The sequence below is a fragment of the Hyperolius riggenbachi genome, chromosome 4, assembly GCF_040937935.1.
Source record: "Hyperolius riggenbachi isolate aHypRig1 chromosome 4, aHypRig1.pri, whole genome shotgun sequence".
Classification (NCBI taxonomy): Eukaryota; Metazoa; Chordata; class Amphibia; order Anura; family Hyperoliidae; genus Hyperolius; species Hyperolius riggenbachi.
Genome location: NC_090649.1, coordinates 216,224,822 through 216,239,048, shown reverse-complemented (window position 1 = coordinate 216,239,048; position 14,227 = coordinate 216,224,822). Strand labels below are relative to the sequence as shown.

The 14,227-nt window shown below is 46.1% G+C and overlaps 1 protein-coding gene across 1 annotated transcript in view; it reads left to right on the top strand.

The window, feature by feature from the left end:
* Positions 1-14,227, top strand: part of CSMD1 (CUB and Sushi multiple domains 1) — a 2,205,021-nt gene that overhangs the window by 597,159 nt on the left and 1,593,635 nt on the right.

Genomic DNA, 14,227 nt, shown 5'->3' with positions numbered 1-14,227 from the left:
CATGTGCCTGCAATATTTACCTTCCTACCTTCCTATTTACCTTCCTTGGCTCCAGCACAGACACAGCTTTCCGATCAGACTCAGGCAGAAATAGCTCTACTGTGCAGGCCCAAGTCGACTATGCAGTAGAGCAGACCCAATTGGGCTCTGCTATTTCCGCTTAAGCCCGATGGGATACTGCGCCTGCACTGGAACACATTAGTTAAATATTTACCTCACCGATGTTCAGGGGCATTATTAGGATCCAGAGGCATCCCCCTCCAGAGGTAAGTATCCCCCGGAGGGTTATTTTTTTCTTACAGATTTTCTTTAAAGTACAACTGAATTGAGAGAATTATGAACAATACCAGTTGCCTGGCAGCCCTGCTACTCTATTTGGCTGCAGTAGAGTCTGAATAACACCAGAAACAAGCATGTAGACCATGGACAAGGTCTCCTCCTGCCTATCAGCCATCTCCTCCTGGATGTCCGCTAGGTTCCTGAAACTAAATCTAGACAAAACGGAATTTATGATCTTCCCACCCCGGCCATCCACGAACCTCCCAGATGTGCATGTCACTGTTAACCACACTACCATTCGCCCTACCTCTCAAGCCCATTGTCTGGGTGTCACCCTGGACTCCGCACTCTCCTTCACTTCCCACATCCAAATCCTCACAAAGTCCTGCAACTTCCACCTTCGTAACATCTGTAAGATTCGCCCTTTCCTGACCTCTGCCACCACCAAACTCCTCATCCATGCCCTCATAATTTCCCGCCTTGACTACTGCAATGCCCTGCTGTCTGGTCTCCCTATGACCCGAACAGCCCCACTGCAGTCCATCATGAATGCGGCAGCCAGAATTATCCACTGCTCCCATCGCTCCACCACGGCAGATCCCCTCCTAGAATCCCTCCACTGGCTTCCTATCCAGTCCAGAATCAAATTCAAGATACTGTGTCTGACCTACAAATCTGTCCACAAAACCTGTCCAACCTACATTTCCGATCTTACTCAGAGGTACACACCTAGCCGCTCACTCCGCTCTTCCAATGAACTTCGCCTAACCGCCCCCCGCATCACCCAGTCCCATGCACGCCTCCAGGACCTCTCAAGAGCTGCTCCAACACTATGGAACTCCCTACCTCCACCCATTAGGGCAGCCCCCTCCTTCAACATCTTCAAGAAAGCCCTCAAAACTCACCTTTTCACTCTGGCCTACTACCCCTCACAAGTGCTCTAAACCTACAGCTGAACTCTGGTCCCCTACCGTTCGTGTCCTTACCTCTCCCTCTAGATTGTAAGCCTTTGGGCAGGGTCCTCCTCCTTTTGTGTCCTACCTGATCATGCACCTCCATTACTGTGAACCCATGCTATGCATCTGAGTGAACCTGACTTGCCTAATCTCCATGCTCAATCCAGTGACTGACTAAGCATTACCTTGTACTCATACTGTGCTGTGTGATCTGGTTTTCTATTATTCCTGTATTGTCATATTGCTGTATGTCACCCCTAAATATTGTCTGTAACCTAAATTAATGTTCAGCGCTGCGTAATATGTTGGCGCTTTATAAATACAATAAATAATAATAATAATGTAGCTAATCTTGACAGATCTGACAATAATGTCAAAAATATCTGATCTGCTGCATGCTAGTCTATGGCTAAAAGTTTTAGAAGCAGAGGATCAGCAGGATAGCCAGGCAACTTACTTAAAAGGAAATAAATATGGTAGCCTCCACGTCCCTCTCGCTTCACTTGTCCGTTAAAGGACCACTCTAGCAAAAAACCTGACAGGTTTTATACAATACAATACAATAACATTTCTATAGTGCTTTTCTCCCATGGGACTCAAAGAGCTTAGGCTCTCTCAGATTCAGTAATTGGTAGTAGGATGAAGTATTCACACAACAAAAGTTATATTTCTGCAACTGCAGAACAGGTGGGTTTTCAGTCAGGATTTAAACCAGTGTTGATCGGATACCTCATTATCCTATTCGAGTTTGGTCGAATTTGGATAGTAAACTATCCGAATTCACTCGAAGTTCGATATTCGAGTTAATCGAATATCCGATTCAACCTCAGATATCCGACGTCACTATCCGAGTCTGTATTCGAGTAAAATATTCGAGCTGGCTTTAAATAGCTTTTAAAACTAGTATTGGAGGTCAATGATGCATGAAACCACCTCTTTTATGAAGAAAAACATCAAGTGATTATGTGGTGATGTAGTAGTTATAAAAAAGGTATCAAAAATAGTAAATTAACTTCATGAAAAGTGTTTGCATGAGAAGGTGTGTCCAAAATGGTTGTAAGTTGGAAGTCTTCATTTACGTCGTCTTCATCTTCTTCTTCTATATCTTCTTCTTCTTCTTCTTCTATATCATCTTCTTCTTCTTCTTCTTCTTCTATATCTTCTTCTTTTTCTTCTTCTTCTATATCTTCTTCTACTCGAATCTTCTTCATCTTCTACTTCTTGTATCTTCTTCAATTATCTTTTTCTTCTTCTATATCTTCTTCTTCTATATCTTCTTCTTCTTCTGTATCTTCTTCTTCTTCTTCTTCTTCTTCTTCTTCTTCTCCTCCTTCTCCTTCTTCTTCTCCTCCTTCTTCTCCTTCTTCTTCTTCTATATCTTCTTCTTCTATATCTTCTTCTTCTATATCTTCTTCTTCATCTTCTTCTTCTATATCTTCTTCATCTTCTTCTTCTATATCTTCTTCCTCTACTATATCTTCTTCTTCTATATCTTCTTCTTCTTCCTCTTCTTCTCTATCATTATATTATGTGTCTTGGTTTTCCTTTCTTTTGTAATATTTTTTTTTTACTTCATTTGTGGAAATATTTTATTTTAATAACACCATAGTTATATTTGTGTTGATGGCATAATAGGTAGTGGCACATTGCAAGCCACAGCGTCTTTTTCTGTGTACCCTGGCGGTGGTAAAACACAGACATCAGCAGGAGGAGGAAGTAGTTGCAGCTATTGTAGTGTGGTAATAGCTGGTAGGAGAGTGGGTGGCAGCAGAAAATAGTTCTTCTTCTGTTCTCCCTGGCAGTGGTAGCAGCACACAGACAGCAGAAGCTCAATGCAGCTACAGGAGGAGGAGTAGTGTGTGTCAGGCAGTGTGATGTGACTGCTGACATAATAGGCCCTGGTACCTAGCGGTGGTACCAGGGCCGTAAATGAACATCATGAGGTTACAGACAGTGATCGTGAAGCCCACATTGTGTCCAATACTCAATTGGGAATGCACAGTTTTCAACCCGGACACCTCTAAAATAATTAAATTCTTTTTTTTTTTTCAAAATAATGCAGCTATTTCTGAGCGTAAATAGCTGGTGGGGCATGGGCAGCAGCACCTTGTAATGTTTTCCCTGGCAGTGGAGACACAGACAGCAGGAGGAAATACAACAGCAGGCAGCGTGAGGAGGATGAGTGTGTGGCAGACTGGCAGCAGGAAGCAGGAGAGCAGGCAGCCAGACATAATAGGCCCTGGTTCCTAGTGGGTGTAACAGGGCCGTAAATAAACACCATGAGGTTCCAGACAGCGGTCGTGAAGCCCACATTGTGTCCAATACACAATTGGAACAGCACAGTTTTCAACCCGGACACCTCTAAAATAATAACACAAAATTATTACTTTTTTTTTCAGAAATGCAGCTATTTTTGAGCGTAAATAGCTGGTGGCGCATGGGCAGCAGCACCTTGTAATGTGTTCCCTGGCAGTGGAGACACAGACAGCAGGAGGAAATACAACAGCAGGCAGCGTGAGGAGGATGAGTGTGTGGCAGACTGGCAGCAGGCAGCAGGAGGGCAGGCAGCCAGACATAATAGGCCCTGGTTCCTAGCGGTGGTACCAGGGCGTAAATATACACCATGAGGTTCCAGACAGCGGTCGTGAAGCCCACATTGTGTCCAATACACAATTGGGACAGCACAGTTTTCAACCCGGACACTTCTAAAATAATTTTAAAAATTTTTTTTCGAAATAATGCAGCTATTTTTGAGCGTAAATAGCTGGTGGCGCATGGGCAGAAGCACCTTGTAATGTGTTCCCTGGAAGTGGAGACACAGACAGCAGGAGGAAATACAACAGCAGGCAGCGTGAGGAGGATGAGTGTGTGGCAGACTGGCAGCAGGCAGGCGGGCAGCGAGACATAGCTGGTGGCGCATGAGCAGCAGCACCTTGTAATGTGTTTCCTGGCAGTGGAAACATACAGACAGCAGGAGGAAATACAGCAGCAGGCAGCGTGAGGAGGATGAGTGTGTGGCAGACTGGCAGCAGGCAGGAGGGCAGCCAGCAAGACATAATAGGCCCTGGTTGCTAGCGGTGGTACCAGGGCCGTAAATATACACCATGAGGTTCCAGACAGCGGTCGTGAAGCCCACATTGTGTCCAATACACAATTGGGACAGCACAGTTTTCAACCCGGACACCTCTAAAATAATATGTAGAAGCTTCCCAGAGGCGCCAATAGAATAAAAATCACTTAAACGAGCTTAAAACCGATGGGGCAGTGGTGGGCCTATCCCATCCATGCAGACAAAGCAAACAAAGGAAGGACTGTGGCATCAACAGTCAAACAACAATTTATTTACACTCCACAGTAGTTTACTGTGGAGTGCAAATAAATTGTTGTTTGACTGTTGATGCCACAGTCCTTCCTTTGTTTGCTTTGTCTGCATGGATGGGATAGGCCCACCACTGCCCCATCGGTTTTAAGCTCGTTTAAGTGATTTTTATTCTATTGGCGCCTCTGGAAAGCTTCTACATATTGCTAAGTCCACCCTTGGTGGAGGGTTGTACCCATCTTCTTCCCATCTACAGAGAGCGACTTTTAATCCTGAGTGGGGTCAGGTTAATCTCCCCACCTGCCTTCACAGTGGTTGCCTAATGGTAACCCTGGTTTGTGAGTATTAAATTGTTATATTACTCATTATTAATTATCATCTATACAATATCACACTATTGGGCTCTTGGTGTCCCCCCTCCCTTTACCTCTAAAATAATAACACAAAATTATTACATTTTTTTTCAGAAATGCAGCTATTTTTGAGCGTAAATAGCTGGTGGCGCATGGGCAGCAGCACCTTTTAATGTGTTCCCTGGCAGTGGAGACACAGACAACAGGAAGAAATACAGCAGCAGCAGCAGCAGCAGGTGTAATGTGTGTGTGCCACTTCATGTCCCCCTCTCGCCGACAACAGGGGCCAGGAATTCGCCTTCCACCCAAGCCTGGTTCATTTTGAGAAAGGTCAGTCTGTCCACAGACTTGTGAGACAGACGAGATCGCTTCTCAGTGATGACTCCACTGGCTGCACTGAAGCAACGCTCTGACAGTACGCTGGAAGGGGGGCAGGAGAGCACTTCCAGGGTGTACTACGCAAGCTCGCTCCAGATGGGCAGGTGCTTGACCCAATACTCCATGGGATCAACAGGGGCAACGCTGTCAAGCCCGCTGAAGGACCCCATGTAGTCAGCCACCATGCGGGTCAAGTGCTGTCTATGACTGGAGAAGGATGCTGCTGCAGGCACCTCCTCTCTAGTCCCTGGCAGCTCTACACTCATGTAGAGCTCGTTGGTCAGAGACAGCAGGTCTGTGGTGCACGTGCGCTTGCTGCTGGTAGATGCAGGCACCTGCTGCTGCCTCTCTGCTGGCTGGGCAGTGGGGGTGGATGGCTGAGGGAAGGCTTTTTCCAAGCGCTCAACAAGGGACAGCTGCAAATCCCTCATTTGTTGCGCACGGTCTCCTCCTGCAGGCAGGAACTGGCTGAGCTTTCCCTTCAGACGTGGGTACAGCATCATGCAGATCCAGATGTCCTCTCTCTGCTTCATCTGGATGACCCTTGGGTCCTTGCGCAGGCACCTCAGCATGTGCGCTGCCATTGGGAAGAGTCTGGCCACGTCTGCTGGCACATCATCGGCAGCCCCAGAGCCGACAGTGCTGTCCTCCTCCTCTGCCTCCTCCACCTCATCCTCTCTCCACCCCTGCACCAGTCCAGCTGTGCTCTGCTGCTCCCCCTCATCAGCAGCAAGGTCAGGGACCTCCACCAACTCCAAGCCCTCCTCCTCAGAGGTGGCCTGTGAGTAGAGTAGGACAGGTGAGAGCACAGGTAACTAGAGACTAGAGCACAGAGCAGGGCAGGCTGCCTTGCCTAGGCACAGGGCCTAGCTGCTGCAGCTGCAGCAGCACCAGTGACAGTCTCCCTCCCTAGTCCCTAAGAACACAAACTAAACTGCCTAAAATACAATCTATCTACAATACAAAGCAATACAGGTGAATATCAAGTGTTGGAGTGTAAAAACGCTTGGTGTTTTAAGCAATAAATGCACTACTTGCACAGACAAAAAGCACTGGAGCAGTCTCTCAGTACAATCAGTCAGTAAGTCACAAGCAGGACGAGTGAGGCAACATGGCACCCACTATTTATAGCGGGGGGCTTGGCCAGGCTCCTCCTCTGTGATTGGCTGCAGTCAGAGGGCTGGGAGCCCTCTGATTCGCTAGTGAGGACTCGAGGTGACGTCTGACGTGATGCTATCCGAGCGGATGATGCTATCCGAGCTCGGATAGCTAGGATATCTCCGGATAGCTGATTGCTATCCGAGTGTGCTCGGATAGCACAGCCCGGATAGCTAATACTATTCAAGCTCGGTATTCAAGCTCGAATAGTGAAAAAAGAGCTAGGATATCCGAGTATCTCGGATATCCTAGCTCGGATGAGCATCACTGATTTAAACATGTCCAGGGATGGAGCTGTCCTGATCTGCTGAGGTAAGGAGTCCCAAAATGTAGGAGCAGCATGAAGGAAGGCTCTGGGACCAAACGTTTCCAAGTGCACTCTGGGTATGACTGGATTGTTAGAACCCATGGATCTGAGACTGCAGGGATTACTACGCAGCTGTAACATTTTTCTTTCATGTATCCAGTGCCCAGATTATTTAGTGATTTACATGTCAGTAGGCTGATCTTGAATAGGACCCTCCATTTTATAGGTAGCCAGTGAAGAGAGTGCAAGACTGGCATTATGTGGCAGTGACGGGGTTGGTTGGTTAACAGTCTATCAGCAGTATTCTGTATCAGCTCTAGGGGGTACAGGTCCTTTTTTGGAAGGCCAGTGTAGAGAGCATTGCAGTAGTCCAGTTGGGATGTAATGAAGGCCTGAGCTAAGGTTGGTAGATCTTCTGGGGGGATGAGGTGCTTGATTTTTGCGATGTTCTTCAGGTGAAAATAGGATGATTTCATCACAGCAGAGATGTGAGTTCTGAAGTTTAAATCCCCATCAATTATAACTCCCAGGCTACGCACATGATCAGAGCTGTGTAGATCTGTGCCTCCTATTCCCGGTGCTGAAGACTGTAAGTTAAGTTGTTTTGTTGTCATGCACTGCCCTCTGATCAGAAGGACTTCAGTTTTGTCTGCATTTAGTTTCAGCCAGTTGTCACTCATCCATTGCTGTAGTTCGCCTAAGCAGGCGTTCATAGTTGGAGTTGGGTCTGTCACACCTGGCTTGAAGGAAAGATATAGTTGGGTGTCATCAGCATAGCAGTGGTATGTCAGGCCATGTTTTTGGATTAGTTTTCCAAGTGGTAACATGTAAATTGTGAAAAGTAGGGGAGGAAGGATTTAGCCCTGGGGCACCCCATACTTCAGTGGTACATAGGTGGACAGGAAGGGCCCCATAGACACTTTTTGGTTTCTGCCACACAAGAAGGATTGGAACCACTGAAGAACTATGCCATCAATGCCGCAGTATTCCTGTAGCCTGCTTATCAAGGTGTCATGATCAACTATATCAAAGGCTGCAGAAAGGTCTAGCAGTATCAGGAGGGAGCACTCTCCTCTGTCTCTTGCCATGAGCAGGTGGTTGCATATTTGGATGAGGGTAATGTCAGTGCTGTGATGTTTCCTGTAGCCAGACTGGAATGGGTCAGAACTGTTGTTGTGTAGGATTTTGGCTTCTAGCTGGAGGTATATGGCTTCTTCAATTCGCTTACCTAGAAAGGGAAGGTTAGAGACAGATCTGTAGCTGGTCATTGCATCTGGGTCCAGGGAGGTTTTTTTGAGGAGAGGCCTGATGATTGCTTCCTTCAGTAAAGCAGAAATTATCTTTGATTGTAAGTAACAGTTTACAATTTTGAGGAATACCAGTACAAACAGGTTGGGGCAGTTCATTATGAACTTGTGTTGGGTCAGGATCCAGGTCACAGGTAGTTTGGTGGAGGTGAAGGAGGATGCTTGATGTGACTTCTTCATCAATTTCTTTGAAGTTTGACCAAGGTGTTACGTTGTCTCTGCTAATGGTCTTCGGCGCTATATTAGGTTCAGATGCTGTTAGTTTGTTGGCGGACCTTATAGTGGAGACTTTGGGCCTGATTCACTATTCGGTGCTAACCTAGTTAGCACGCCTAAAGGCTTTGGGTGTGCTAACTAGGGTGCTAAGTAGTTAGCAAGCACCAAGCCCAATAAGATCGCACGCAAATTCCTGCATGCAAAACTTTGCGCGCGCAAAGTCTGGTGAGCGCGTGCGACGAAAACGGCGCACCCTATGCGCCTATAAGGTCGCATTGGATGTGCCCTAAACGTCGCATGTGTGCTGTTTCCAGTCTGGCTTCAGGAAACATCACAGCACTGAAATTACCCTCATCCAAATATGCAACCACCTGCTCATGGCAAGAGACAGAGGAGAGTGCTCCATCCTGATACTGCTAGACCTTTTTTGCAGCCTTTGATACAGTTGACCATGTCATCTTGCACGCGGGACTTTGCACGCGAGCATCAATTAGCGCGCGCTAAGAGGTTTTAGGCGTGATGAAGGGCTTTTCACAAGCGTGCTAACAGTTGGCACCGCTTTGTGAATCAAGCCCTTTGTCTGAGAAGAAATGGGCAAATTGGTCACAGAGATCCTTTAAAGACTGGATATTACGTTTTTGACATGCCAGGTTGCAGAGTTTTTTCACTGTGCGGAACAGTTGGGCTGATTTGTAAACTGCATTTGCAATCTCATGTGGTAAAAAGGATGACTTTTTCTCAGTGATTACCTTTTGGTAGTTCTTCAAGTGGAGGATTAAGGAATGTTTGTTTTCTGAGGACTGAGATTTGCGCCACAGTCTTTCAAGTTTTCGGCCTTGTCTTTTCAGCTCTTTTATACAGTTATCAAATCACTGTGCATGATAGTGTGGAGTAAGATATTTGGTGCACAGAGGAGCAATGGTCTCAAAGGTGGAGGACACAGTAAAGTTCAGTAAATGGCAGCAGAGAGTGATGCTGCAGTGATGCACAGAGATCTGCGGCACTGAGAGCAGGTAAATAAAACACTGTCAGTGCTACTCTGCTTAGAGATGGGAGAAGAAGGGACCTCCAAAGCCCCCCCGGCCCCTGCAATCGGGGGCTGCAGGGACTATTTTTATGCCTATGCTTGAATACCAACAATCTTATGTTTACATTATATGAAACTGTTTCACTAGTTTTTTTCCATAGACATATCTTTATTTTGTGTTGAGAATGTACTTCTAGTATTCTTTTCAATAGTGTTGACACTGTAATGTGTTTGCTATGATGTTTGACTAGCACTTTAACACCTTTCTCTAATTTGCTGGAGGAAAATAAAACTGAAATAACTGTCAAAACAGCGCAGATGATATACTTATGACAGCATCCCTTGAAACCTGCTCCCTTCCTTGACTTTCAAGTCTAATACCTAGAAGAGCAGCAGTTATATCACTTTTGATGATGGACTTTATGCTAGTGTATTTTGCTGAAGAGGCTCTTGATGGAAAGAAATTTGAAGTGCATCTGAATTCAGGAGCTCTGTTGCCAACAAATGCTATGTCTAAACTCCCTCAAAAACATGATTCCTCACATAGCTTTTGTTGTACAGCTGCAGTTTTTAACTGTTGAATCTCTGTGAAGTTGGCCGCACTGCCTGGCTTTGCACTGAGGAAATTAAATTGCAACTCCAAGTATCACCTAAGTAATCTGTAGGGAAAAAACGTGATGCACACCTCTCCATAAAACCTTGTCCTGCTTCCTAAATTCTCCCCTACTTTCTTCAGAGGGTATTTTATCCCCCAGTACTACAATTACTTGGGTACAGTGGTGCTCAGCAAGATTTCAGATATCAGAACTACCCAGATAATCCAAACTTTTCCCACTATCCGAACTTTGAATAGCAATTTGGATATTTTTTAAAATCCGAATAGACTATCCGAGCAAACTCGGATTTCCCATCTGAAATACAAAATCCAGGCGGATAGTTAGTTCAGATATCCGAGCAGAAGCCAAAATCACCTTCAATGGCAAAAATCACTTTCGAAGGCAGTCAGGCCAAGAGAGAGAGAGAGAGAGAGAGAGAGAGACTCTTTTGGAAGCATGTTAAGCCATTTTCAGGTCACTTCCGGTTTTTTATCCGGATATCCGAATCCGGCCGGATACTGAGGTCGGATATCCGATTTGGATCTAGATTGGAAAATTTTTAACTTGGATATCCGACCCGGATCGCATATCTGGGTATCCGGATCTGAATTAGTTCCAGATAGTGAAAAGTGGTATCCGAGCAGCACTGCTTGGGTTGGTACAAAGACTTGGGTGCAAAAGAAAAAGGAAGCACATCATATGAATAACAATGAAAACAAAATGTTCTACAATACAGAAACATCAGTGCAAAAAACAGTAGAGGAGAGGGCCCTTTCCATAGGAGCTTACTATCTAAGAGGATAAAGTTATACAGAAATATTATCTGATATCAGGCTTACTGTTGCCACTGCTAGCTTTGTACAGTTATTTGCGTTACCCATGGAAATAACCAACTATGGAAATTTTGACCACATGTTGCTGCTTGATCATGTACAAATGGAGCTGTAGGTACAATGGTTGTTTCATAAAACAACTGAAGATAGTCAAAGTGTGAGACCACCTTGACTCTCAATCAGTAAGGTGCCACAAATTTGTGTTGACATTACACCCTACATTTTTTTATCACTTGAGATACCTTGCTATTAGCTGCTAATAGAAGAGGTTTATATTTATTCTTGTCAAAAACTTTGCTAAATGTTATTTTTTTCACACAGCTCATCAAGCTACATATAAATTAACATTCCATGCTTTATTACACCCTTTTGTGTTACATTTCCTGTAGTTATTGTGTAAGGAAAGGATTTAGCTAATTTTCTTTGCAAATTTCACTTTCTGCCAGAAATTTATTGTAAACTCATCTTTCCTTTAATTTGTTAAAAAAAAAAAAAAATATGAGCAGCATAATGCTTCCTGTAGGAAATGAGTTTAGCAAAGGATAAGGACATCAACTGAGCAGTTTTGTTTAGGAAAATTGAACTAAATGTACAATCTTCTCCAGTGGCATTAGTGTTACGCTAGGCTGAATGCAAAGTCTTTGGAATGTTGAGAGGTTAGAGTTTTTTTTCAGTTTCTGAATCAGAATCAGAATCTTTATCTTTATTTAGCCAAGTGCGACCGAAGTCGTACCCGGAATTGGTTGTGGTTCACATGGCAGTGGCAACAATAGCAAGGACGGAGATTGGCATAAGACAATAGCCATAGTGCAAGCAAGACAGGCATAAGACAATAACATATAATACAAGCAAGATAAGGAAGACAAAAACATATAATACAAGCAAGATAAGCAAGACATGCAGTAACACACAGTTTTAGATGGTCAATGCAGTCCAATATGTGCCTTGCTCTTTCACGGAAACCTCCGGGTTTGGATATTGTGCCGCTCAGGGATAAGTAACTTCGTACCACACCTTGATTAGAGTTCTACCAAGGAGTGCAGGCTAATATGACCTGAAATGCGGCTAGCGTACCGAAGAGAGGCCGGAATTCAGCAGGAGGGCTGCTTGGGGAAAAAAGGTGTCCCTACGCCTGTTAGTCCTCGGGCGGATGGTCCTGTAACGACGGCCCGATGGAAGGAGCTTAAAGAAGCGGCAGCCTGGGTGGGATGGGTCCTGGGAGATCCTGTTAGCCCTTGTTTTCATTCTGGTGGTGCAGAGGAGGTCTAGAGGTGGCAGGGGAGAGCCAATGGTCCTTTCCGCTGAGCTGATAACTCTTTGGAGCTTATACTTATCACTGGCGGTTGCTCTTGCATACCACACAATAATGGCGGAGCAGAGGTAAGCTTCAATAGTGGCAGTGTAGAAGCTGGACAGCAGCTCCTGAGGCATACCAAATTTTTTCAGTTGGCGCAGGAAGAATAGTCTCTGCTGAGCCTTCTTCAGGATTTTGGTGGTGTTCTGCGCCCACCTTAGGTCGCTCATTAGGGTAGTCCCAGGAACCTAACGCTGGAAACCCTGGACACTTCAATCTCGTTGATAGAGATTGGTTGTTGTGTGTGTGTGTGGGGGGGGGGTGTCTCCTAAAGTCCAAGATCAGTTCCACTGTTTTGGCTGCATTAAGGACGAGCTTGTTGACCTCGCACCATCTGCAGATTCTCTCTATCTCGCTGTGATAATCATGTTCCCCCGCCTCTCCGATGAGCCCAATGATAGTGGTATCGTCCGCAAATTTAATGACCTTTACGGAGTCAGCAGAGGAGGTACATTTGTTGGTGTACAATGAGAACTGCAGAGGGGACAGAACACACCCCTGTGGAGCCCCAGTGCTGGTAGTGCTAACATTGGAGAAGCAGTTGGCAAGCTTCACCTGTTGCGTCCTGTTTGAGAGGAAGTCTTTAACCCATGCGCAGAGTGTGGTGTCCACTCCAAGATGAGCCAGGTTGTCGATCAGTATGTTTGGGCAGATTGTATTGAATGCAGAGCTGAAGTCCAAAAACAGGATCCTGGCGTAGGAGTTTGGTCTTTCGAGATGTTCCGTGATGTACGCCAGGCTGATGTTGATGGCATCATCCACGGACCTATTTGCCCTGTATGCAAACTGATGTGGATCAAGGAGGGGGCTGGCAAGGCGTTTCAGGTGGGCTAGAACCAGACGTTCTAGGATCTTCATGACTATGGGGGTGAGGGCCACAGGTCTGAAGTTGTTGTGTTCTGTGTTGCCTGGCTTTTTTGGGACCGGTATGATTGTGGCCCTCTTAAGACAGGAGGGGACACTACCTTCCACCAGGGACCTGTTAAAAAGGGAGGTGAGCGTGGGGGCCAGCTGGTCTGCGCAAGTCCTCAGGCAAGTTGGAGATATGCCGTCTGGGCCGGCAGCTTTCCTGGCATTGAGTCTGCGGAGGTGATGGAGAACATCTTCTTCCCGGACCGCTACTGGCGCTAGGTCAGCCTGGACCTTCGGGGGGAGCGTTTCCAAGGGTGCAGGGTTAGCAAGCTGCTTGGGACTGTTTTCAAACCGACAGTAAAACTTATTTAGTTCCTCGGCTAGTGAGGTGCTGGGGGTCGCATGCTGGGGGGGCGGTTTGAAGTTCGTAGCTGCTCTGAGGCCTTTACACACCTCGCGTGGATTGTTTGACTGGAGGTAGTGACCCAGCTTGTCAGAGTAGGCCCTCTTTGCAGCACGCAGTTCACGATTTAGGGCGTTCTTTGCATCCCTGAACTCATCTGGGGTGCCGTGCTTGTGCGCCAACTCCTTGACTTTCTGAAGTGTTAAGCCGCATCTACACGAGTAGATGCGGCCGCGATGCTCCTTATCAATCGAGCCGCTGATGCGGCTAGATTGATAAGATCCGACAGGATGGATCTCCGCACCGACAATTCCCTGCTCGCTCCCCGCGAGGGGACAATGGCAGGGAATCGAGTGGAAGATAAGCGGCGCCAGCGGGGACGAGCGGGGAATCGAATGCGGCGCACGCGCGGCGAGCGGGGACGCGGCGGGGAAGAGGCGATCCGGTGGCTAATCGATGTAGATGAGGCTTTATAAAAACTTTTTGTCTGGTGTTAGCCAATAATATCTAGTCCTACTTGAGAATTGACACTTGGAAGGAGTCTTGGATGCGAGAGTGAGAGAATGTGACCAAGCTAAAGGACAGGAGGAATTCATGAGAGGATGGTTCTGAATGGTATTTGGAGATTAATGAAGAAATGTATGGAGGGGAAGTGTATGTAGAGCTTTGTATTATAGGGTTAGGAGTAGAACTAGATCATTTAGGTCATTTGCAGCCAAAAAAGAGAGGTTGATGGGGCAGCATCTAAGGAGTGGTGTGAGAGGTGGATGAGATGGACAGCAGAGTTCCCTAGGGATTGCAGAGGTGTCAGTCTGTTTTTGGTATGTTGCTGGGTGCAATTTTGCAGTAGTAAAGATTTGCAATGATTACGATATGCACATTAAATTGT